Source organism: Ambystoma mexicanum, chromosome 6p (assembly GCF_040938575.1).
Source record: "Ambystoma mexicanum isolate Mex_15411 chromosome 6p, UKY_AmexF1_1, whole genome shotgun sequence".
Classification (NCBI taxonomy): domain Eukaryota; kingdom Metazoa; phylum Chordata; class Amphibia; order Caudata; family Ambystomatidae; genus Ambystoma; species Ambystoma mexicanum.
This window is the reverse complement of record NC_090935.1, coordinates 743,279,130-743,307,090: the sequence shown is the minus strand read 5'-3', so window position 1 is coordinate 743,307,090 and position 27,961 is coordinate 743,279,130. Positions and strand designations below refer to the sequence as shown.

The 27,961-nt window shown below is 46.5% G+C and overlaps 1 protein-coding gene and 1 long non-coding RNA gene across 3 annotated transcripts in view; one reads left to right on the top strand and one right to left on the bottom strand.

The window, feature by feature from the left end:
* Window positions 1-27,961, bottom strand: part of ADGRV1 (adhesion G protein-coupled receptor V1) — a 2,479,945-nt gene that overhangs the window by 236,316 nt on the left and 2,215,668 nt on the right. The gene's annotated exons all lie outside the window — the stretch shown is intronic.
* Window positions 37-27,848, top strand: LOC138511750 (uncharacterized). Its single transcript, XR_011280673.1, has 2 exons — window positions 37-316; window positions 27,344-27,848. It is a non-coding gene; the product is annotated as an uncharacterized lncRNA (long non-coding RNA).

Below are 27,961 nucleotides of genomic sequence, written 5' to 3'. Positions count from 1 at the left end.
GGTTGTCCCATATTTCATGACCAATAAGCGTGCTCGCCCTTAGGCTACTGTCCGGTTTTTTTGTTCAGCAGAAACAATAGGAGCGAGAGGCGTGCCTGCAGCTGTACGTGCAGGTGCATCAAAGATCCCAGGCGATACAAACAAAAGACTGTGCATGGCGAACGTTATGCCAGTGACTGCCTTGGAACCTCGTGAGGCCGGGGTGCCTCTAGAAAAGTAAATGTATGCATTCAGAAAAGTGGCGGATAATGAATTGCACTGGCATACATGTAATTTCAGTAGGCGCGACCGAGCAAAGGGAACAAGCCTGTAAAATGTAAGTGGGTTTATTTATTTATTTGCATTTTCAAAGCGCTCACACAGCCCGCGGCGGGCATCGAGGCGCTGTTACAGGAATTTTTTATGTTTGTTTCTTAATAGTTTTTTTTTTTTCTTAATGGGGCGGATTCCGGGATAGAACATGTGGTGCTTCGAGTCGTTTTGCTTCCAAGGCGGACACGTTGCCACTGAGCTATCCTCCCGAAACCTTTAAGGGTACTTCTTCCCCAAAGACATTGGATCGAAATGGTCTATTTTACAACACAAACTAAAACTATTTTAAGTTAAAGAAACATACATACCGGCAAGGGAGAGGCACTCGACAGGGGCAAATGGGCATGCAAATTGGGCAGGTATGCAAAAGAAGGCAACTGCGTTCCTCATCCAAAAGGAAAAGCCGGAGTTCTCTGCCATCTAGCCCTCCGTGCCCCAGACACAAGGAAAGGCACAAAAAGGAACAGGTCGAAAGTTAGGTAAAACAGGGACAGATTGTCCTAGACCTGGGGCATTGATACGTGAAACAAGCATTGGTCACGCCAACAGTTTGGGCTTTTGCAAAGGCAGGGAAAGACACTAACCAGGCACAGGCGTAGTGGTATTAACTGGACATTAATGGTGCGAGTACCTGAGCATCTAACAGTGCCCGACAAGTGCCTAATACGTACACGCAAGCCAAAACTGTTGGCTTTGACCCTTGTTTGCCTACTTGCTCTTTGGAAAATCTGGGCCTGAATGTGGGCTAAATGTGCTGAGCATAATGGGTCAGCAGGGATGTATACATGGGGCCAAGTCATAAACCGCATATGCGCCAGGCTTCACATGCAAAGATGAGCCATACCCCAGCCGCCCATGGAATGTTTAGGGGTAGAGAAGCTGTTGCCATAAAGCAAGTGAGAGGAGCAGTCCACATGTAGGAATCAAAGTAGTGTGCAAACCCCACAATTTCTGTTAGTAAACAACAGTCTTGTGACTCCTTTCCCGAAGAGGGAGATAATGGGGGAAAAAGCTTTGAAGGCATCAAAAAACCCCGTTCTGTCGTATTGTGCTGGAGAAGTCCAATGTCTCCCAAGAACAGCAGCAAGAGTCGGATATGCTGCGAATAAGAGGCGTCTCGATTAGGATTCACATAAACTGAGGGAATTCCGCGTTCCAGTACAGAGAGAAGTGGAGGAGCCGCAGCTACTGAACAGGTAAGGGAAAGCAGAAAAAGAAGAGAAGAATGAGAGGAGCGACCGAGAAGAATACTGCAAAGGTAAAAAATAAGTAGAGACTGATGGAAGCCAGAAGCAGCAGAGACCGGCGAGCCAGAGAAAGGGAGAGAGCTGAAAGAAAGGTGGGAATAGAAGCTGCTTCAGAGGAAAGAGAGAAAGATGCAATGAGCAAGGCGAGTGGAGAAGCAGAGAGAGGGCGGTGAGAGCCCAAAGGGAGAGAGAGAGGAGGGATAGAGTTCCGAGTGCCGGAACAGAATGGAAAACCGCAAAGAAAGTCCAAAGATTCAGCGGTTGCAACACGCCGACCACCGGGAGGGCTGCGGCTAAGATCCTCCTGGTGGCAGCCATGTTGGAAAAGAACTAGACCTGCAACGAAACATTGAAAGCAACATAGTGGCACAGTCTAATGGCGACCTAATCTCCATCTATGCCACAATCGCCAATGACCACTGTATAGGACAGAGTCATAGTGGCAGGGGTCCCAGCTGGATGGCGACTTGCTCCACCTCAGTCACCACAGGGGCAAGCAGCACCCAGGGGTGGACTGGCCTATAGGGAACTGTGGAGATTTCCCGGTAGGCCTTTGCATCCTGGGCCTCTTTTGTGTGGTATTTCCAAATTTTCCATAGGAAAAGGGTTGGGCTTGCTTACAATGGGGCTACTTTGAACATTATTTCCAGGACCTCTTTTGGTTCCCAGTCCACCCCTGGCAGCACCCACCTTTGGACACCTGTCAATCACTCATGAGCCTCCGCAGCTGACAAGCTCCTCTGCTGGCAGCTCACTAAGCTCAGCAGCTTGATCTTGCGAGATGCGCACCTCTGCCGTTTTACCTGGACCTGCGTACTCGTAATGAGGTGGTGGATCTCTGGGTGGACAGTAGCAGATCCAGATTAGGGGTAATGGAGATTATTTGTTCGCTGCCCCCCTTCCTCCATGTCATGGTCCCTTCTGCCACTGGCTGGGCAGGTACTTGGTCTTTCATAAAAAAATATGCAGGCAGGTGTAAGCAGCTGAGTTGTGTGCAATGTGTGGCAGCAAATTGGTGCCACTAACTGCAGTCCATAGGTTGCCATTGCTATGAACTGAAGCTGAGATTCTTTGCCCATATGATATGGCAGTTATAGCATTTATAACGCGCCTACACACAAGTGTTTCGAGGCACGAGTCCCACATTTTCTTCCTTTCACTTCCAAAAGGCAGGGATGGTGAATCCTGCAGCCCATGTGCATTGCTGTGTTTGAGAGAACTTCAAGCCTGAAGCAGAAAATCACACACATGCGTTTAAAGCTTTGTTTGCATGGCATCCATGTTTGCATATTTTTCTGTGTTTTTGTGTCTGACTGAGTGAATGTGTGTTCAAGTGCTATGGGTGGATGTATATTGTTTGGGAAGGGGAGCCACACTAGTATCATGAAAGTGACAATGCTGCATGTATTGTGGGCACAATATCATAACATGGAATCACAGTATAAATACTGGCATATATTGTGGGTGTTGCATCATGTACATTATTTACAGTGGCGCTCTGGGCACATATGATCATCACAGTTCCATGACAGTAATTTACAATGGGACAGTATTATGGGCACATCATCAGTAAAGTGGTTAACATTGGCAATGCCGGCACAGTATGAGGTAGGTTATTAGCAGTGCTGGCACATATTTATTTGATTTATTTAATTGGATTTTTATAACACGCTTAATACCTGAGTTCGGTTTCTAAGCGTGGATCCGGGATTCAAACCTCTGTTGCTGTGCATGGTTTTGCATCCAAGACCAGCACTTGCCCCATATGGTTCTACATCTTCATGAAAGTAATTTACAATGTGAATGGCAGGATGTATTGTGGGTTCAGTTAAGGCTGGCCTATAGTGTGGGCTTAACATCATGGGAGGGATTTACAGTAGCAATGCTGTAATACTTTGTGGACACAGCTTTATAAAAGTGAGCTACAGTGCCAATGTTGGGATATACTGTTGGTGCAACATCATGACAGCGATTTAGAGTGACAATGATAGCATATATTTTGGGCATGTCTTCATGAAAATAATTGATGGTGGCTATGCCATCATTTAATGTGGAGACAGTTTCATGGACGTAGTTTACAGTGTAAAAAGGCTGTAAAATTCTCCTCTGTACTGTTGGTCACCTGACATCTGTTTTATTATTTTAGGAGTTAGCCTAGAGGACCAAGAACTGATTGCATAATGCATGGCTTCGTATCACGTTTCTCTCAAACATTGTGCTGTAAAATGCACCATTGTAACCCACTTTTTGGAAAATGTTCCTGTGGGGAATTCAGCAACATATTTGTTCCTTACAACTGAACATATTCATTGGACCTTCTATCACTTAGAGTGCTGGTGGCCCTTCAGGATCTGCCCCCAGAATTAAAAGTGCCCTCTGCTGCTGAGTGGATGCAGCATCAAAGAAGCTATAAACAGTTTCAAACCTTTCCTGGTGCACAAGGGTATATCAGGTATATAGAACACAGTTCAACATAAAGGACCCCCAATAGATGTTGAAGAAAATGGAGGAAAGGTGAGTGAGTGAGGCTTTGCTGCAGATGAAGCAGCAAGCTCAATTACTGATCACAGAAGCAGCTTTGACAGTATCCGTAATCTCTCAGTTGACAGCAATATCGATGATCGAGAATGGTAAGCGGATCTGAGTCAGCAAAACATTCTTCTTCATATGCCATTTTGGGAATCAGGTTGTTTGGCCAAAAGCTGGATACAATGGCATTCTTTGTCATTACAGGGGTAGAAGACACAGAGGCATAAACCATTCGCTAGGATATAACCAACCAGGTTCCGCAAGAAATCAAGGGGCTTCCCAAGAGTGCATTCCCAAACAGATTTTAGTGGTCGGAAATCTCAAACCTCCTAGCAGGCACTGTTACATTACAAAAGGTTCAGTAGGCCGGTCAATGAAGTACAGAAAGCCTCTTCCAGCAGAAGGATGTGTGAAGCATTTTCTCAGGTCGGGAGAAGTATGATAAGAGACAAATGGGCTTCATGGATGGTGAAGAAGGGTTATGTGATGCTGGCTCAGAGGGTCTGGCTCATGGTCATGGTCCCGTTCTGTCACATTTTTTGCAGCATTGTGTTATGAGGCATGCCCCAAGCACCTCTCTGTTACTCTTCACCCCACCTCCAACACTCTCCATAAAAACCATACATTTGTAATCCCGTATGCCGTCTCCCTACAAAAATGGTGCGAAAATAATGTGGCAGAATGGTAATTTCACGAAATGTGGTGAAATGGCTGCAATGAGGTGGGCAGGTACCAGCTCTGCGGGATCACCGTCACTGGTAGTGTTTACAGAGTATAACAGACAAGCTGATGCAATAGAAAGAAGACTTTTGTTTCAGTCCAGGTCTCTTGAAAAAGGAAGAGGGTTTTACTATCATGTGTTCTTGATACCATAAAATATCAGGGGACATTTGGATGCTACTGAAATTTGAGAAGTTGAATGAATTGAACCCTGTAATGCACTTCACGATGAAAACACTGCAAGCCATATTTCCTTTATTATTATATGGCCTGTTCATGAGGCCACTAGACATGCAACATGTATGCAACCATGTATCAAATCTGGAAGGTGACCAGATGTACCTGCGGGTGCACCATACAAGGGAGCTAACATCAATATGTTATCTCGCCATTCGGGCGGTAGACAACAGCAAGAGTATTCACATAAGTGGTGACCCCAATGTTGTGGTTCCTACATCTAGAAAGTGATCATCTGCATCCATATCTGGATGACAGCTATTAGCCAGGTACCGAGTTTGGAGATGGCAGCAAGGAATACTCACAGGATGTTGCTAGGGATGGAGAAGCTAGGTTTCCTAATCAACCAAAAGATGTCTCAACTACAAGTCTGCAAATTAACAAGGGAAGTCCCTCTGCCAGACATCAGTCCTGGTTACGAGATCCTTACCCAGATTCTTTAGCTCACTATCTTTTACAACTACAACTCCTACAAATATTGGACTTCATCGGCATATATACAGCAATAGAAGTAGACCTGGGCGTTGGCCCCGAAACATGGACAGAAATATAGAAACAGATCACAACACACTTCATAAGGCGACATCAGGATAGTGCCTAAGGATGCAACAGCACATGAAGACACCGGATGTTTGTACTATGGGCTTGTTTTCACTTGAAGCATTTGGTGAATCAATTGCTTCAACATTGGTAACAAGCGAGACCTGAGGGGTTCTGTGATGGTGGTGAAGCCCAAACCTTTTTGAGAATGGTCTATTGGCGGATCTGTAAAGGTACAAGATCCTAATTACAGATGCCATAGGTAAGATGAACCCGCCCCGGATGACTTCTTCACGCCATCCTTCACCTCGGTGCTGGGTTCCCTCCCTCCTCATCCACTCCACTGCACCCATAAAGCTGGTCGCTACAATTAACTCTAATTCCTCCCTTATGTTCACCCTCTCCCAGCTCTTCTGCTACCGATGTACCCTTACTTGTAATCTCTTTGGTATGTCCACTATGTTCAGCTCTCCTTTGATGCTGAACTAGGTTTGTGCTTTATAAATCCCAGACATAGATATGCATATGAACAAAGTCAACCAGTGGCCATTTATAAGAGTGGTCGGCCAGCCTGCACTCCTCTGCCTTCAGTCATTAGTTGTTCACACCATGACTCTGAAGGTACAGAAGGGCTGAGCTGCGACGCCAGACACTATATATATATATATATATATATATATATATATTGCATTTTTTTGCACTATGATACTCCGACCACATATCACAAGAGTACAACTACAGTGGGGAGATGAGCCTCCAAACAACTTCCACACCAGTCTTTACCTTGGTGCTTGTCTCCCTCCTCATCCAATCCCGGTCTACTGAATGAAAAATAAGTCAGGGGGTGGCTATGTGTTTTAGAAAGATAGACCTGCCTTTACGCCTCTGCCCCTCAGCCGTTAGATATTCACCACATGAGCTTGCTTCCCTCAAAAGAAAGACGATTAAGTGTCCTTCATGCTAAACATATGCAGCGAAAGACAGAATGGGAAACAGGCATGAACTTGTTGGCCCTTTTTCCACCACCATGGGCCTAGGTCACCATCTCTTGCCCACAGTCACACCAACATCTAACCTGCCCTTACTGACAGACCCTTTTTAAGAAAACGGATAGCCCCTTCTGTGGAAGGAAAAAGGGCTGTAGTACAATGGAGAACAAAAAGGGCTCCAACCACAGATAAACTTCAAGACACCTCCCTAATGTCGGGGTGTCTGCATGATTCTATTATGAGGACTTCAGGGTGGTGCTTCAAGTAGTAAGCCAAATATCCTTTACATGCATTATCAAGTCAACAAATGTGACAGAAGAAGGCACAAATCCCTCATTCTTAATTATAATTAAATTCAATTGATTGATTCTTTCATGTTAACCAAAAACATCATGAACCATAGCTGCCTATTTATTGAACAGAAAAATAAGACATACATACAATTTGTTGGGAAAACAATTTCACAATGGATACTCTCGCTGTTCAGTAATCACTCAGTGAGTGGGTTAGTATCTTCTAGTGGTGCAGAAAAACATATTTGTGCACAGTGAACGGTAGAAAACAAGGTTTTTGCAGTTGTATCAACAAATAGTTCAGTTATTCTGTAACACAATTAGAGTGAATATGATGGCCAATCGTTTGGTCCCCATGTTGTAACAAAGGTTGACTAATAACCCTGCTTGAAGTTGGATATCCAACGGGTAAAATATCACTGGTTAGGGTGAATTTAGCCAAATTGGTTTGTCCAAAACGATGCCAGTAAATAATACACAAAAAACAAGGGAGAATGTTGAAAGAGTGGAACTCAATTAGTTGGTCCACTAATAGGGCCAGGTGCTCAAGTAGCCCAGCTGTACTTAGAGGGACGGAAGAGACAAATCAGGGTATCAATTGAATTGCAAAAAGCAGAGGACTAAAACCATCGGTCCAAATTGGTTTATCAAAAACGATGCTTGTAAATAATGCACAAAAAACAGGGGAAAGAAAAAGTTCAAAAGAGGGAACTCAATTTGTTGGTCCACAAATAAGGCCAGGTGCTCAAGAAACCCAGCTGTACTTAGAGGGACGGAAGAAACAAAACAGGGTATCAATTAAATTGCAAAAACAGAGGACCAAAACCATCGGTCTACGCCAGGGGGAGGGGCCCCCTATCAAGTTGTAAAGGTCAGTGGGGCACGAAAAGTCCTAGGCCTTGGGGCGTTTCGGCTGGATAATGGAACGCCTTCGTCTGGGCCTCCGGTTTGGAAATCTCTGTGGGTAGGAGCCGCTAGACCTCGTTGCGACGGGGCGGGATCCTATCTTACATTCGAATCCAGGCATCCACATGCAGAATTAGTTCAACTGTCACATAGTGGATGCATCTGCAGAGGGGTATTAGTTGTCCCTGGTGCAGTAAGAAGAGTAACCTCAAGGGGTGAGAATCTTAGTGGGGAATATTAATGGGAGTATTCCCAGTCGAGTGGCGAGGTACGGGTTTGCTGGAGTACTGCAAGCTGGTGCGGGTAGTTGGTACTTCTTTGTTACCACAGTAAACAGCTGTGGAGGAATAGAGCCTCAGTGATTCCGAGACGCCCCATTGCTTTCTGATGCGGCCGGAGCTCTCCTAAAGCCGCGAGGGAGCTGTACCAATGACTGGTCACGAATTACTGACAGAGCCAACACCACTCCCCAATCATCACTAAGTCGCTCTTGAACCCAGTTACCCAAAGCATCACCTACCACACCATGAGTGGGATCGATCACTATATTCCCAGTAATTTGTATTTTGTCTGTTGGGTTCTATTAGCCTATTTGCTTGAATGTTTTCTGTAAATCGCTCCCGCCCTAACCACAGTTTTTCTGTCGGTTGCTACCAATCTAATTGGTTGAATTTCTTTATGTTGGTTTGCTGCCTGCCTAACTACTTTAAATCACCTACTTCCCTCCCATCTTCACATGGGGGCCATGCTTTCTCAGCTACCCTTACTGCTGATCAATACCCTTTCTCTACCACCATCAGAATGCCTTCAGGTACCCCTTTCTCAATCCCCCTCCTACTCCCCACCGACACCACCTATCCCATTCCCATTCTACGCATTACCCATAAGAAATGACCAAGTTGCCAATCCTGCTCCAGCCTAACCTGTCCCTCTTAAGGCCTCCTTTGCGCTACTTACTGTTCCATCTCATCCCCACACACTACTCTTAATCTCAAACTTTGGAATGCCCAATATGATTTCAAAAAAACCTCTTCTCTTTTGGACCACTTTGACTATCACAATCCACTTATCTCAGTCATGGTCACACTGAAAATTGAAAAATCACCCATGACACTTATACCACAACTCTTCTACACACAGATTCCACAGCTCTTCTACCCATGGACCCCCCTTAATCCACTCCTACTGAATGACCAAGACAAGGGGAAAGCTTTCTTTATGATGAATCGGGCCAACCCCTCTTTCCTTTCCCTCTTCTGTATTCTCTCCTCTGTCCTTTTGAGTGTACTACTACTCACTGCTTCTCCCTCATCCCCTCACTATCTTCCTTATCTATCATCCACCTTGCCCTCTCAATTCTTTCTTCCCTGATCTTGATTTTTGACTGAGCTTCCTACTCATCGAACTGTTTTTGTCCTCATTGGGAACTTTAATGTCCCACTCATTCCTACTCGCAGCAGTGTCAGATTTACTCTCTCCTTTCCAGCCACTTCCTGGCCTTCTTCCTCATCGTTCCGACTCTCGTCCAAGGGCACTCTATTGACCTTATCTTCCTTTCTTCCTTCATCAACCTATTGCACCTCACTTCTGGAATTGAAAATGTTAGGTACTCCCCTAGCACACTGATGCATTATAATAAGTAAATACTGCAAACTGCCATGTTTAAACAACTGTGTGAGGGGAGGCTTTAGGCTTTACTGCGCATGTCCTTGTAACTAAGACTCTTTGCCTAGCTTGTACCCAAGCTCGCCTTCACCTCTCTTGCCTCCAAGGTGTTTTCCTTTTGGCATATGTAAGCGTGTTTTAGGCTCCCGCTTCATTAGGAAAAGTGGCTTTAGTATAAGACAGTCGTCATACTGTAAATGTGCTTGCCTGCCTCATACTGTGTGTGAATCACTAAGGAGTATATTAAGCTCCACTAAATGTATGACTTTACACTGTCCTTCCTGATAACACCATCCTACATGTAAGAATGGAGCTGGTATCATAGACTTGGATGGAGGGGCTTTGTCCATGCTTGTAACATCGTTTCAGTATGATTCCTTGCCCTGTTTGGACCTCCTCTTACATTGATATGTATGTGTTCCTTTGGGTATAAGGGAATGGTGCATGGAGAGATGGGGGTTATCACTTGTGCCGAAGTCTTGTACTGTTGGTGGTTTGTTTTAGTCTGGTTGCTTGCTTTTACTAATAAAATTTGTTCACCAATCCACCAGAAAAGTCAGTGGTAATTTCTTGCATGACACTATTGACCCCTTCCAATCTGACCACTCCCATATCCACTGAAATGACGCAGCCCCTCCAGCAGTTACCTTCCCTCCTATCACTCCTATTTCTAGAAGGAAGTTCAAATCTGAGTCCATTAACTCACCTTGTTCGGGTCCGTTCCTGCCGATATGCCTCTATCCCTTTGCCTCATTTACTGAGGGAGCATTAATGACTTCAACTTAGTTCTGAGCTTCCCTTTCAAAATCAAGACCCTCCATGCACCTTCCCACACTCCCCTCAACTCCCCAAAGTTTAGATCACCCCCAAACCGCTCTGCTTCCAACTACCATGCAATTGCAACTCACCAATGGTATACATCTTGCACTCCTATACATAACACATTCAAAAAGTCCTACTCAAGCCCACTTCTACCTTAGACACTGCTAAACCTAACTACTTCACACTCCATATTTCGTCTCCCAACTCTCACCCCTGCCAACCGCCCTCCATGCTTCAGGCCACACTATCTACTACCAGCTCTCAGTCAATTACTTTACCCTCTACCTTTCCTCCAAAATATCTAAGTTCTTTGACACCCTATATACAGTTGTGCCATTCCCCTTCTCTCCTCTTTTTCCTACCCTTTAGTCTCCACTACCCATGCTAGCCTTTGATTTGTTTCTCAAACCTCATCTTCGGAAAAGGCTCCACTCCTAAAAGCTACCAATCCCTTGTGTACCCTCATGCTTCAAGCTAGCCATGTTACTATATATGCACACAAGAAGCCCTCTGCAGACAAACTGCCCTAACAACTAAAGGCCTGGCTCTCATCTGCCCCACTATTCAAATATCCTCGAGCATGTGGTCTCAACAGGATAACTAACTATCTTGACACTAAGGTGAACCTCTTAATTACGGATTCCACTGCTGTCATTCCACCTCCTTCCATCCTCCTTTTCCTGGACCCTTTCACTGTGTTTGAAACAATTACGTCTCTTCTGACAACCCTCTCCAACCTTTCACCTAAGGACACGGCTCTCACCTGCACTGCCACCTTCCTCTTTGACCATCCCTTGCCAAACCTGTTTACTCCTTCAGGTTTTCCTCTTCTTTACAGATGATAACCCAAATGTTCTCCTTTCCTTCTTCTTTCACCCCTGATCTCTCCCAGGGAATCACTAACGGCCTCTCTGGCATCTGCCACTGTATTGGTGTTCACTTTTTCACATTCAACCCTCTTTCAACCAAAGTCAAAGGATCAAACATCCCGCTCCTTGTCCCATTCCTTATTTATCTTCCCCCATATTTCCCTACACCCTTCCTCAAGGCACGCACAATTAGAGTCCTCTTCAACAGCAATTTTAAGCCCCAACAGTGTATCACCTCCACAGAGAGAGCCATCATGATCTATATTTTCAACATCTGCAAGATGTAGTTCCTCCTCACCCAACACTATGCCAAAACTCCTTTATCCACCTGCTCTTCAGCCGCATTGACTTCTGCTCAAATCTCCTCCTGAGTCTACTACCCTATTACCTTCTCCCCTTGAAAAATTAATCTCCGCCCCCTTTACCCTCACACCTCTGCTCACCACTGGCTTTCTTTTCATGTACAGCCAATACCTCTACAAAGTTCTTCTCATCTTCAAGTCTATTTATGGGATTGGCTGTGTCAAGCCATGCATCTATCCTCCGCTGCTCTCTGCCTCAAACCCTATGGTCTGGCATCTGAAACACCATTAAGCTGTCTGTCCTTTGCCCCCATTGAGCATCCTCTCTCACTGTCACGCCTTCTCCCTCCTTGCCCCTCTGCTGGAACTCTTGACATTAAAAGCAACACCAACATTCACCTTTGAAATCAGCATTCAGTCTTCTGATGCACCTTGAAGAAACCCCCTTACCCCCACACAACATAATCCCAATGCAGTATCCCCTTACCTACCCCCACTGCACTTACTTTTGCCTACCTTATCACCTCTTCCCTAATGTTCAAGTATATGTCCGGCTCTATATTTATTCAAGGTGTATATACTGCTCTATCCCCATCACCATGCTACTGAGAAGTTCATCGTTTTCTTGTGTGTCAGGGGTGACTGGAGATTTTCAGTCTACGGACCCAAAATATGGAACAGACTACTACTAAATGAGTGTGTCTTAAAAGTGCTTTCACACCCACCAATTTAAAAGAACCCAGTTGTGACACTGGGAATCTTCGACTTGTCTGCATTCTGGTGGTTGTCCGTTCTTTATTTAAGTTCTCCTGTTCTCTTGATGACTATTTGATGCTCTATCTGCGGCCAAATGCGAGTAGGTTTGCCAGGTGCGCCGTATAAATCAATCCAAATCCAAAACAAAGCATTGGGCCATTTACCCACTATCCTTTGCGTGCACATGTCTTTATTTCTAAGGCACCTAGCCTGTCTCAAGACTTCCAAAGCGATTTTTTTGATACTCTGTGTTTCTGTTCAAGACTTGGCTCCCAAAATAAATACTAATACCTTGGCTGGTGAGCAACATTGTGCTAAAAGTCAGCCAAAGGAACATCCAAAGAGAGTTAGTGGCCATGCAGCGGAAGAGAGCTGGCTGTGGTTTGTGAGGCCTTCAATAGATCCTCTTCCTTTATCAGGCGGACAATAGTGATGTACAGTGTTTTGTCTTTTGGCGAAGCCTTGCCTAGCGGCCATCCATGCTGCTGACCGAATGCTGTCTCTGACAAACAGATTCCTTTTGTGTACGCATTTGCAGGGAAAGGCGCCTCGCTGTCTGCTCCTTTCGTACTCTTTCTTTTTCAGGTTTTCCATACTGGCCCCCTTTACCGCTCCACTTCCGCACCATCTCTCTTCACCCATTTCTACTTTGCTAGCCGGGGGTGGGCAGGCCTATGGGGAACTCTGGAGATGTCCTGGTAGGCCTCCGAACCGTGGGCCTCTTTTGTGTTTTATTTGCAAATGTTCCCATAGGAAACGGGTTTGAGTTGCTGAGAATGTGTAAAAAGGGTCCACTTTGAAGATTATTTCCAGGGCCTCTTTTGGTTCCCAGTCCACCCCTGTCCCTAACTAAACACACATTATGATTTCTTTGACACTCCCAATGACTAACACCATCCGTAGCCCCAAAACCCCCATACCCTTTGCGTGCTGCTGCTTTCCAGCAATGTGTGATTCGAAGGCTGCCCAGACCCACGTGCATCCCTCATTGGCAGTTCAAAACACTCGTGTGCGACAATCTTTGAGGCTAAGCATTTTTTCTTTGTACCAACATTCATGTCGTGCAACATATTGCTGCAGCGCCTTTACTTTTATCTCTGTTCCAATGGGGCTCGTTTCACATTATTTCATTTATTTATTTGCATTTTTAAAGCGCTCACACAGTCTAGGGGCATCGAGGCGCTGTTACAGGAATATGTCTTAGTTGCGTATTTACAACGTGCTTAATACCCAGAGGTTTCTAAGCGCGGACCCAGGAATCAAACCTGTGTTGCTTTGTGTCTTCTTGTTTCCAAGGCGAGCACGTTGCCGGTGAGCTATCCTCCAGGGACATTACATGGATAAACTTCATCAGCAAAATCGTGACAAAAACAGTCGTCAAGGTGAATCTACAGCAAAATCACCAGCAGAACTAGTAGCCAAAGCTACTGACAGATGTGCACATTCAGGGGGTATTGTGGTTAGTAGCTGTTTAGAGTCTTTCCAACATCGCTGGGACGAAGACTCTCTATGAATGCATTTCATCAGTTATTTTAGAGGTTTGGGGTACCAGTCATGAACGTTTTTGCTTACCAGACATTGCAATGGTTCCTGGGTACTGTTAAAGGCATCATGATCGCCAGGCTTGGCGGCTGGATGCATTAGTCATCAAGCCACCCAAAATGCTTCTGAAGGCTTCCTCTCCTTTCCACCTGCTATTCAAAGCGCTGGCAATGATAATGAAGGGAGGAGGCTGAGGTTATTTTGGGGGTGCCTTATTGGTGCAGATGTTTGTAGTTTCTGGTTTTCCTGGAACGTGCACAGACTCGGGGAACAACAGGAGGCATCTGAAGAATGATGTTAACAAAGAGATAGGCTATTTGATACAAAATGTGATGGCCACAGAGAGGGAAAATATTTTTCGATTGCACTAAAGGGTCTTATGTTTTCGGGAGAATTTCACTGAGGCAGGTCCTGGTTTTAAATGGACAGAAAGGTTATTCCAGAAGGAGAAGCCTTGAAAGTTAAGACACATACCATTGAAATGTTTGTATTTAGACCACATGGTGACCGACGGTTTTGGGAAGCGGTACAACGTCCTTTGATCGTGGGATGTTTTTTCGCAGGTTTTTTTTTACCATGAATTTTCTAACGAAAAAACCCATCCCATTTTTTAGGGGGTGTTAAAATATTATATATATGGGGTGTGGGTGTTTGGGAATTTATAAAAAATTAAAGGGAATGGGGTTTGGAGGTGAACCTCCCAAAAATTATTTTAAAATAATTTGGTGGGTTTTTTTGTTAAAAAATCACGGTAAAAAACCCTGCGAAAAAATATCCCGTGACACTGAGACAGAGAGAAAGCTAAAGGTCCAATGATGGAGTTTTCTAAGTGGATGAATCACAAGACTCCACTAAATATCAAACAGAACGCAGAAGTGGCCTTTCAAGGAATGATGCATGGAGGATGAGCAATCAACTAAAACTCAACTCAACCAAAACCAGACTTGATATGCAGCTTTAAAACAACCCATTCCACCAACATCTCTTCCTCATAAGAAGTGGGAGCATGCCCCAAGCCAACCTAGACAGTCAAAAAAGGATTCCTCATTCAATACTCCCTCACCATTAAGCCCCATGTTACATCTATAGTAATACATTGCTTATTCAACTATGATCCATCCATACCATCACACCATACCTATAATTCCTGCACAGAACCATGGTAGTTATTATCTTATTTCTCTCAAAATTGGATTATGCCAACTGCCTTTATCTAAGCCTTACATCTTTCCTGCAAAACTCTCTACACAGATTGGAAATCTCAGCCGCAAGACTCTTTCTATGGCTGAACGATGGGAAGAGATCATGCCTGCATGCCGGACACTCCACTGGCTTCCAGTCAAGTGCAGAATCTGCTGAAAAGCTTGTGGATCACACACCATGCCTTCAACAGCCAGTGCCCAGAATCCAGCACAGAGAAATTCCTCCGATATGCACCTGTCACTGCACATTTATACAGCAAGGTGGCTGGACTAACAATCCTGTGCGACTACAAATGCTTAAGTCTCACGCAAACATCCGCCATAGCTGAAATTAGGCATGAACACAGCCAGTCGAGCCCAACGGCAAGACGGGTTCAGGAGCACCAAAAACAGAGACCATTGCAATTGGGTGGCTCTCACTCAAGCACCCTGAACACTGAAGATAGCTTTTGAAATGCTCTTCTCTTTTACACATATCCATCGGTCAAACCCTACTGGATTGGTCTTGACAATCCACCAAAGACAAGGAACATCAAAATCTTTCCACAAGCACTCGCTACGTATGGACAAGAAATTTAGAAGACACGCAAACTACCACTGCCTCAAAGATCATAATAACAAAACCAACGTCAGTCAGGACCAATAAATATTGTCAGCCGAGGGCTCCCCCAGTACCACCCACCACAGCTCCAATACCCTTCTTACCTTTTCCCCTCCTGACCTCTAAGCACTTCCACAGATCCCCATAAACCCTTGCATCAAATGCTCGCTAGCCCCCTCTCTGCCTCACAAACCCTAACAGGGCGCTCTTTCTGCGCCACTCTGAGACATGTTTATCCCCTACCACACATGCACATGAAGCTTCCCGAGCTGCAACGGTACCAAATGAAGCGTTCTCTCACCTCTGGGTAAATAGGTACCCAAGTTATCATAACCAAAGAACACCCCAAAACAATCACACACTTAAGAATAGTACTTCCACCCTGTGCCCGTGAAAGCATCAGGATTCACACTTATCACTTCCTCTCTTCAAACTAACCTTCTCCTCCCTCAGCCTTCTACCAGTACCATTCCCTGAAAGGCTGTCATAATGGCGGAGATTGCGCTATGGTACTTGTCATCCCCACCTGGAATCCCAGAAACAATCAGTGTGCCCTTTACGGCAACATTTTAGTTTGCATATTTGTGAGCCACCCCTCCCCACACAATGATTTACTTTCCCCTCATTGCTGGCATGCCTACAAGAAAACTGATTGCACCTTTCCATGCTCCCCATAGTGTGGTTCATAATGCAAACCACACTGCCCATGTGCAAGGTGTAGCCATACCCAGCATGTTGTATTATGTACTCTGCCACAGTGCAGGCAATGAATGCATTACGTTGTGCATAGGGACTGGCCGTTCTACCTCTACGTTTATATGGGCTTTTACACTCTTTCTACCCACCGCATTGGAAGTTTAGAGGCTCAAACAATCAACTTCTTCGAGGACTGAGTTTGAACCCCGCCACCACTCCTCTACTTTCCAGAGTGGGCAATGTAAAAATGTACTTGTGTAAATATGTTTCCTGAATTCAAAATTGATCCTGAGGACAAAGTCCTCCTACAGCCGAGTATGAACTGCTCTGCCAGTGCTAGATGATGTGTTTTTCATGAGGCTGGACACCATGTCATGCACGATCAATCTTTACAATGTGTTGTGTCCGTGGCAGTTGGCCTTGCAGTGATGGCATTCCCGTGTGCTATTGTAATATTGACAGGGGCTTCCGTTGATATGCAGTCGTGTGCTAACCTCCTTCCCTGCAATGTATTGAAGGTGGGTAGCCCCTTGCAAGGTATGACTCTAGACCTTTCAGACTCTATTGCAGTGCACAGAGTGAATGCAATCCACAGCACCATGCTATCTTTCACCTTATATACACTTGTCTGAGCTTCATGGCCAGAGCACCGATAGTGTGGAGGATTGGACACCCCCTTTGAAAAATGGGAACAGCCTCATGAGCTGGGTTTGAAACTGCTCCACAAGTGCCTTTTTTTAAAAATTGGAAAACATATGACCTACAATTGCCTTAATTAAATCACCCTGTTTGTTTGAAATGTGCATTAATGGTTTTAAACTGGTTGGGCGATCTTCAAAATAACAACAAACATAAAACAAGGGTCTATAAATAGAAGCCCAGAAAGGGAGCAGCCATTGGAGATGGATTGAATCCATTCTGCAGTGCTATACTTTTTTGCCTATGTTTTATTATCTTAACTGCAAAGCGACCTTCAATACTGGTAACACTCTGACAAAAAGCAGAGAGTACCTGCTGAAGTGGGAGAATGGGATAACACCCACCCGCCAATCTCATCCAGACCATGGCCTAGGGGATCACGCCCCAGGCACCCCCCACGAGAGGAGTTGGTTTATTTACTAGATGACAAAGTATCCTGCTTCAAAAACATGCATATACGAAGAGTATGCCCACTAGCACGCCCGGGTCAAGCCGACGCCTGCGACATGGATCAGCTCGACTAGAACAACAGCCGCAAGTATTCACATCATTAGAGATGCCATGACGACATAGCCAACAGACAAGAACACACGTGCCACACTGGTCACTCATACACCAACCAACACAAAGAATATACTCAGTGCTATGACGTAGCGGTCTGACATACCCATGGACATGCATCATTGTTATTTTTCACATAGGCCTTCTACAGCACCGCAGAAAGGCAAGACGCCTGAAGAGCTTGTGTATATGCTTGCCGTAGCTTTCTTGCTACCTATCGCTATGAAGATGCCACCATGTATATCTAATGCTGCGTATGACACTCTGTCACCCTGCGACCCCCATAGTATGGATTATGTACCGCCACCCACGAACTAGGCCCAAGTAGGCCGCAAGCAAGAGTCCCCAGGCAGGAGCCTCGCAAACGAAAATCCTCCCAGAACGAAATGCAAGTGCTGACCATGCAGAGCGAGCCCCAACAAGAGCACACAGCCAAGGCCACGATGTTGCAACCCGCATGCCGCGCACCCAGCGCCAAGGCTATACCTACAGGTGCCAAGCCCTCAGAGACAAAATACAAAATCTAATGCTCATAATTCTACTCTAGCTACGGTCTCCCCACAGTGACTAAGCCGAACTGACAACGTGCCAAGCGTATAAGACAGAGAACTGCCAGGGTCCCACGTCTGGGACACAATCTGCAACAACAAAGCAACAAGTTGGACACCTACAGCGATGGGAAAGACCTGCTCAGCAGCCTATAAGCAGACCTGGCCATTGTCCGCACAAACACATAGTTGCACATTGTTGCTAATGTCAGGTGCACCGCGAGCTGGGAACGACGATGGTCCCAGGTTTGGGGGCTCGCGGGAGAACCAATCAAATACAGGGGGGCTCATCACTGACGCTATTACTCTTAGCCAATCACCAAAGGTCCCCTTGTAACAATTCCAATGTAACAACTGTTAGGGACAGCCAAGTGTACCACCTGACCCGTCCTCATCCACTAACATTTCTTCCCATAGGGTATCCATACTAACCCTACCACTCGGGGAACCAACCCGAAGTGGCGATAGGTTTTGTGATGATTTTCCCAGGTGATGCAAGTAGCTCGTCATACTGCTGTAAAAAGGGCCTGCAAGCACCACTAACGACGAGAGCCTCTCCGGATGCATACGGTCTGAGTGTATCCCTGCCGTTACTCTAATAAACAGCAGTAGTTACCTTGCTCCTTGTGTGTGTCTCATACTCCTTTTGAGACACGGGAAGAGTTGGGGTCTCCCCAGCCCCGGAGGTCTGCAGTGGGCTCTGCTGGCTCCCGGGAGATCACCCCGACAAGTTGGAGGCACTGCTGAGATATGTTTGAGGTCTATTACCCTGAAAGCACCATTCCAAGGCCTCTTACAACGGGGAGACCTGGCAGCGCGGCCCCCTCTGCCGTTGCCCCCTTTTGAGAACTACAGGACCATTGCGGAACTGCGAGAAGACCGGACAGCGCAAACCAGATATTGGCCCTCGGGAGCTGACTTGAGAAGTATCCCACCCACGGTTGGCGAGTGTCCAGGTGTGGTCCAGACGAGGGGAGGTGGCAAGCTGCTTTGGAGGGGTGCACGCAGTCGGGCGGCCCCACCTCAAGAGGGCTTGGTGAGTGTGACACACCCAACAAGCAACATAATGATGTGCAGGAGGGGGGAGGAATTGCGAAAAGGGAGGTGGGAGGTGTTTACAGTGTGCTGCAAAAGATTTGATAAATAAGTGACGATAGACGAGTGAACGGTGGCTGGACAGGCACGAGGGCCGTCTTCTACCGCGTCACGGAGCGAATTGTGTGGAGCCGAAAGGTACCACGTGTGGTTGTCAGAAGGCACTGATTTGTTCAGATCGTGGGCACCTGTAGGGAAGAGGTGTGGCTTTCCTATGAATTGGCGTTATAGATCAATGAGTAGATGAGGCTCCCTACTAATTGAGTGTTGAAGCTCGTTAGGTAGATGAAGTTTCCCCGCAGAAGGTAGCTAGTTTGTTCCCAAGTGCGGAAAACGATTGGCTGGTTAAGCTCCCCGAGAGAGGGGGCGTATCACACGCGAGGCGACGCAGCATGTGTGGTCCAATTGTAAGAGTTTATTGTGGGTTACCTTGCTCCGGTTGAAGCGGGAGGACAGCTGTGGGGTTTACGGGGGACAAAAGGGTTAAAACATATTGCGCGCTCTTTTCATATTATAAAGGTTTCTTACCGGTAATAGTTTGCAGAAGGTGGTGACATCACCCGCAGGGCTTGTATAGGACACTGCGACCATCTCAGGTTGATCAAGGGGTGGCCGGGGGATAGGAAGTGGGGAAGGGTGGGATAGAAGAGGTGAGGGAGGCCACGCACGGAGAACGCTGGCAACTCTCGATAAGGGAGGGGCAAAAAGGGGAGAGGTGGCTGCGCACGGAGAACTCCTGTCACGCTCAGCAAGGGGGTTGGAACAGGGGAGGGAGAGGTTTGAAGAAGAAGGAAAGGTGGTGCGGCTGTAAAAGCATGCCACACAGGGCACGCAGCCGCAGGGGGCTTCGTGCGCCACGGCCGTAGGGGGCCATACTGGTGACATCAAGGGGGACAAATAATAAAGGAAAAAGAACTGTATATTTGCAATTGTATTACTTTTCAGCGGACGGTCGGAAGTCCCCAGTTTACGGGGCCAGGTAAAGAAGGTTGAAATTGGGAAAAACAAAACTGTAACACGGCCACATACTACGGGTCGGGGTCTGGAGTGAGGGGAAACGCTTTAACTACACCCCTCCAACACATTTGCACGTCACTATCACCATACAAGGAGAAAATTATCAAGTACAGTATAGACTGGACACAAGGAACTGACAACAAAATACTGACACCATGGCCGCCTAACGGTAGCTTTGACTCATACACCCAACACTCGCTATTGACATACATACACAACACGTACAAGGGAAAGAAATTAGCTCACCATATAGAGATGTTTAACTTATGGAAGATGTTTCAGGGAGCCAGGCCAGGGGCAATGAGGATGTTTACTATGGAAGGTGCAGCAGAGGAGAAAGGGAGCAAAGAAACGAAGGGAGGCAAAGAGGAGAATGAGAACAGAGGGGGCATGGGCACGGCGAGCAGCAATGCACTATGCACAGAAGAGAGCAAGAAGGAGAAAGAAGGATCGGGTACAGTATCAGAAGAGAAGGTGAAAATGGAAGGGGCAGAAGATATGCCTCTGGCGAAGGTAGTGAAAAAGGAAGAAGGAGGATTGCACCCAGTAATGGAATTAAGAGAAGCCGCCAGACAACAACTGACAGCCGCTGAGGGGTACTCAAACCCCACATACAGCCCTCCACCATATGCCCCTACAGATAGCTACAAGAGGGGAGAGGAGTTGACGAGCACGATAGACTTAAACTCCACACAGGCAGGCACGAAGGGAGGGAAGAAAAGTGGGGAACACATCGCAACCATAGGACCAGATGAATGGGTAGCAGCACAGTGCTCCTAAAGCTCAGAGGGACACTAACAGGGGAAGAAGAGGACGCAGTGAGGAGGATGGCAAAGGATGAAATGGGTATCACACAGACAGGGACCAAGGTGAGTAAGACAAGAGAAGGTCAACTGTCACAGGTAGAGGAAGAAATGCTGGAGGAAATGTCGGCTGAATTAAGAGACGCACGAAGTGCACTGATCAGACAGTTCGAGCAAGAAACATGAGGAAGGAAGAAGGAGAGAAAGGAGAATAGGGACGAGCAGGAGAGGATGAAGGAACGAATGGAAGCGAGGAAGAAGGAAGCAGAGCGGATGAAGGCAGTAGCAGAGAGGGTGTCACAAGCGGAGCAATGAGAAATGAAACAGAGGGAGGAAGAGAAAGAAAGAGAAATGGAACTGTGGAAAAAGAAAATACTACCTGAAAGCGCCCAGAAATATGAAGAAGTTAAAGTAATAGAGAGCATATTAAAGAGGGAAAGGGCCAAATGGGAAAGGAAGGAAGAGGAAGAGAGGATATTAGAGAAGGTAAGTGCGGAGGTCTTGGAAGAACTAAAAAGAAAGAGAGCGGAAATAGGTGGTGCAATATTAGGGAAAAAGGATGAGGAGAGTGGAGATAGGAGGGTGGATCACGGAGTAAGAACATACACACGCCAGGATTTGGAGGTGGCTACAACGTCAACACAAGGGGCAGCTGTTAAAGGAGGAGAGCACAAGGAAGCGGACTTAATAGATTTAAGGACGGTGACAGTGGGTGGAAAATGCACAGAGTGGGGATTGTCTTTTGCTGATGGATTTTGCAGCGAGGAAGAAGAATGTTTAGGAAAACATGGAGGAGATGGCAATGGGGAAAGTTTAAACAAACTGTACATTACACGCACCAACTGCGAGTCACCATGGTCGTGCAGAAGGAGGGAAGAAGATAAGAAAGGTGAAGAGCAGGTAGCGGAGGTAGCAAGGAGAACGTCACAACCTTTAACACCGACACCAGTACAAACTCCACGCCCTCTAACAACACGACCTCTAGCACCACGCCCACTGACACAACCCTTGCGCAAACCCCATATGTCGACAGATTTAGGGACTTCCCAGGACGCAGACAGGAAGAACAGGCAAGCATGCCCACAGTGAGAGAAGAGGGTAAAAGGAGAGGGAGGAAGAATGAAGGGGATGATAGAGCAATTAACTGTAATATTGATATGATTGAAGAATTACCCGACACAGAGGAGGAGGATGAATACACCGACCTAACCCCATGGGCACGGGAAATGAGGGGGTACAATTTAATGCCACTTCTGGAAAGGGGAGGGGCCAGACCACAATATGTCCCCTGGAAGCATGCCGATAAAGAGAATATTAAATACAGACTCCCATCACTAAGTGGAGGAGCAGGAAAGTGGCTAAGTGAGATGGAAAAACACAATGCGGGGTAAAAATTAGCGGTGGGGGACGTGAAGGGAGTCCTAATATCAATATTGGGGATGCTGCAGATGGTATTTGGAAAAGGGCGGGCTTCCCAGGGGTCACTATAACTGACACATCACATGATGGAGCGCCATTTGCCAACTGCAGATATGCGCTGTGGCACGCTCTAAGGGTCCAGTACCCATACACGTCAGACATAGGAGCTATAACGTCACGCAAGATGCGTGAGAATGAAGATCCTATTGATTACATCCAGGAGATTCAGGAGAAGTGGCGCCTGGAAACTCGGGAGCAGTGGGATAAAACACTAGCAATTTTCTACCATATATTAGTACAAGGGCTCCCGGAGCAAGTACAAAGACAGCTGAAGAAAATAGTGGGGATTGAAGCTAAGGCCTGGCCGAAAATACAACTAACTATAGTACACCACTGCAGGATGTGGCAGGAAAAGATGAAACAAAAGGAGGAAGATAGAAAGGCAGAGGAGACAAAATTGGTGCAGAAAAATCTATCTAAATATGCCATGGAAGGAGCACTAATAACAATGCCCATGGTAGCAACACCAAACCCCACACAAGTAACGGTTGCACAAGACAACACAACAGGTAGCACAATTATAGCAGCCAGCCCAAATTATAACACAGCAGATGCCTCCGCCCCCAGCATATACGGCACACGCAGGAGGAGGATATATGCCAATGGGAAATAGATAGTATAACAACTACAGGGGGAGGGGCGGCATGATAAGAGAAAGGGGCTATGGCCAACCTGCACAACAGCAAGGGGGAGGGTTCTGGGGCTGCTACCCAAACGGACAGCAAGGGTACCAGGACAACACGGGGAGTTTCCCATGGCAAGCCAGAGAACCACCAATATGTTGTGTTTGCGGGATGGTGGGACACATGTCACGTACTTGCAGGATGAGGCCCAACCAAACAGCCTGGGGGGAACAAGGGCAGCAAGGGCCTATGGAAGAACAACAAGCTTACCAACAACAACAAGGAATACAACAATGCCTACCACAACAACAAGCGCCACTGCAACAACCACAGCAGCAGGTACAAACATACACACCATCGCAGCAACAGGCGATAGCAACGCAACAACATCAAGTACAACCGGTACAGCAGCTTACACAAATACAGGACGATGCAGTATCAACAACTGATGAACCGCTACAGCAGACACAGCTGGGGAAGGTGACAATATTGGGTCACAACCCTTACACAGGAAGTGGTCAGTCACTATATCCACAATAGGACAGCCCACAGATGTGTCCCATCCCATCAGTAACACCTAATGCTGCGGAGGAACCACGCATACAGGTAGCAATAGGTGACAAAAAAATGTTCTTCATAGTTAACACTGAGGCCACTAGGTCCTGCATAAGGGAGGGTAAATTTAAAATGTCAGGCGAAGCCATGCACACTCAAAGATTCTCTGGGGCTTGAGGGTTGTTTCACTTCAATGATAACATCTCCTTATCTATAGGAGATCACGACATGCCTCTCCCACTTCTGTACTCAAAGCCGTCACCAGTAAACATACTTGGGAGGGACATAATGAGCAGATTGAATATGACCATCTCCTTCACAGAGAAGGGCATAATTTGCTCTACACCAGGAATTAACATGCTCACAGCACGACAAATACTACAGGCTTACTGTGGCCAAACAGTGGCCCGGGCTGAGCATGTAGATGCAGAGATCTTCCAATATGGGACAGACATGGCAATTGCATGGTTGCCTGGAATTGAGGGCAACATTTGGAGGAGGCCATCAGCATACTTATTCAGACCAGAGACACCAGAAAGTGAAAGTGCAGACTACATCGCAGTACATGCCGAAGACAGGGAAGGGAGAGCTGTAATAGCACTGGCAGAGGGATGCAGGCTTACCCAGGTGTCTGATGAGGAGCTCTTCTCAGACAACAATGGAGAGGGAGAGATGGTGTTTGGGCTGAGCATTAACATTTGGTTGAAGGTAACATACAAGCAGGTGGCACAGAAAATGGCAATGGCACTAGAGGCACCTGCTCCTACACCAGTGCCATTTTACGAGGAAGACATGCCAGCTGTACCAACATCACTGTGGACCACTAGTCCATATGACGTTGGCTGCATCAAGAGAATCGGTGGCGTAAAAATAAAATTGAAACAAGGAGCAATGCTACCAAGAGTGAAACAATACCCACTATCAAAAGAGGCAGATGAGGGCATATATGAAACAATAACCGCCCTAATAAACAATGGTATACTAGTACCATCAGAATCTCCTTGCAACACTGCTGTGTACCCTGTATGCAAAGCGAAAGGAGGGTCTTGGCATTTTATCCAGGACCTAAGGCCCTTGAACCACATTGTAGAGGCAGAGTACCCCATAGCAGCTAACCCAGCTACCATACTATGTGGGATACCAGCAGAGGCATCACGGTTTACCGTGATTGACCTCAAAAATGCTTTTTTCTCGATACCTCTGCACCCAGACTCACAGGACCTGACAAGCTTCACATACCGCAACACAAAATGGAAACACACAAGGTTGCCCCAAGGGTACTGTGAGTCACCATCCATATTCAACAGAGTGATACAAATGGATTTGGGAAACATTGCGATGGAGTGCACGGTGCTGCAATACGTAGATGACATCATCATTTGCAGCACCACAGAAGAAAGGTGTAGGAAGGACTCAATTAAGATGCTCACAGTGTTAGCTGAGAAGGGGTACAAGGTAGACAAGGAAAAGCTACAGTACTGCCAAGAACAGGTACTCTACATTGGTCAGCTCATCTCACAGAATGGAAGGAACATTGCACCATGAAGGGCACAAGCGATAACAAACACACCACAACCACAGACAGTGAGAGAACTGCAGCAGTTTCTGGGCCTATGCAACTACAGCAGGGCGTGGGTTTTTGACTGCAGCTAATACAAAGGACCCCTGCTCGAGGCCCTCAGAGAAGCACAGAAGGGGGACAAAAGGTTGGGGTGGACAAGAGAAATGGAAGAAGCATTTAACAAATTAAAACACGCCATCTCAACAGCACCAGTGCTGGCCACTCCAAACTATGACCACCAATTTTTTATCTTCTCACATTGCGACTCAGCAGTAATGAAGGCAGTACTGACACAAAAAACAAGCATGGGACGCAAGCCTGTAGCATTTTACAGCGGACACCTGGATCCTGTAATGTTAGGCCACTTCCCTTGCGAACAGAGTTTGGCCGCCGCAGCCTTTGCGGTGGAAAAATAATCATCAATAACAATGGGGTGCCCCACCACACTATTTGTGGAACATACCCTCTTTGCAATATTGAACAAGCCCAAATCAACATTGACCACACAGAGAGCATCAGGCTATGAAATAATTTTATCAAGACCAGAATTAACAATTGTAAGGTGCAGTAATGTAAACCCAGCGAGGTTTATAGCAGAGGTAGTTGAAGATGGTGACTACGCTCATGATTGCACACAGGCCATCGAAATTTACTCCAGCACAAGAAAGGTTGAAGAAAATGCCCTGGAGGGGTGGGGGGATAATGTACTTTGATGGGTCCTCAACAATTGACCGGAGTGATGGGGTAAGAAGGACAGGAGCAGCAGTGGTTAGGCTGACAGATGATTGGATGTATGTACCAGTAAAATGTGTACAGCTGCCACAACATTACTCAGCCCAAGCGGCAGAGCTAGTGGCCCTGATTTTGGCACTAAAAGAGAGCTATGATAAAAGAGTAACAATATATTCAGACAGTGCATATGTCACATCAACGGTACACTCAGGATTAATAAAATGGCAAAGAAGGGGGTTCAGAAGAGCTGATGGTACCCCAGTACAACATGCCCTACTACTTGCTGAACTGATTGAAGTAAATAATGACCCTAGAGAAATAGCCCTGGTGAAGTGTCAAGCACACACTAACAGGGATGACCCTATCTCAAAAGGAAATGAAACAGCAGACGCACATGCCAAACATGCTGCATACTTTGGTGAGATGTGGACCCTCCCAGAAAAAAAAGAAGATAAAGGGAGGGTGGGAGCAAAACAGATACTAATGAAGGAGGGAAACACTCACATCCCTGAAACACAGATACTGGAATTACAGGCAGCAGCACCCATGGCGGAAAAGGAGCTCTGGGCCAAAAGAGGGTGCACAATGTCCCCCACAGATGTATTATGGGGTCAGAAAAATACAGGCAAGGTAGTAATGCCCCTAGCCCTATTGAAAACAGCCCTGGATCAGCTACACAATCCAACACACACAGGAAAGGAAGTGATTGCAGCACGAATAAAGGAGGCCTGGTTCTGTCCTGAGTTAAATTCACATGTTGCAAACTTTATCAGCAAATGCCTAACATGTCAACAGTTTGCAGCCGGTCACACACTGCAAGTGATAAAAGGTACTATACCCCGCCCAGAAGGACCCTTCCTGCACCTGCACATTGACTACGTTGACATGATCAACGTATGTCAAGGATACAGATACATGTAGTGGTATGCCCATTTTCAAGGTGGATAGAGGCTGGGCCCTGCTCTCATGCAGACGCCTTCAGAGCAGCAAGATTTCTAGTGAGGGAAGTTTTCACGAGGTGGGGAGTTTGCAAAGTGCTGCAGTCAGACAATGGCCCACACTTTGCAAACGAAATGTTTGAACACATAACTGCACTACTTGGCATCAAATACAAGTTTGCATGCGCATATCACCCGCAGGCTAACTGTGTTTGTGAACGCCTAAACGGCCTCCTGAAAGAAGAAATTGGAAAGATCCAACAGACAACTAAGAAAAGCTGGTTGTACTGCCTCCCCTTGGCTCTATTTGAGTTAAGGAATAGGCCAGGATCAGATCACCACCTCACACCCCACGAGGTGGTGACTGGACGTCAGATGCGCCTTCCACTAACGCCACCATCAAGGGCTTTGACCGACTATGACAGCTCTGCAAATGTTTTTGGCGATGAAATGTATCAATATGTGTCTTCTTTGATTACTAGTGTCGCCTTTATCTCTCAACAGCTCGAGCGCACGCGGCGCGGGTCGAAAACCACTGGACAAGAAGAAACAAACGAGGAGCAAGGACAACAAGCTAACTGGACTATTGCAGAAGGAGACCACGTTCTCCTCCGCAACTTCAACCGCCGGTGGAACAGCCCAGGGTTCACATGGCCCCACCAGGTGGAAGAAGTAGCTCCTCGGGCTGTAAAGCTCCGTGATAAGAAAGTGTGGAACCACTTACATGACGTCAAGCCCTACAAAGACCAAACCCGCCCTTGCGTTGACGACAGGGCCAACACAGCAACAACAATAACAAAGGACAACACAGCAGCAGCTGCAGCAAGAAATAATTGCGACACTGCCCCTGACCCTTCCCCAACCACATACTATAACAACTTTGGACATTCGCCCACATCCCACCCCACGGTCACGAGATCCCAGGTCAAACAAAACCCTGCCCCAGCAAGCCTGCCCCTGCCACTACCCAAATAAAGGACATTGCCTAACAAATTGTTACGTTGCACCACACCTGTAGACACATGCATGTTCTCTTTCTCTTTTTTGTTTCGCACATGCATGTACTGCGCACAACTGTTTCTTTATAAGGAAAAGTGAAAAACTAACATTGCGTTTTGCCCA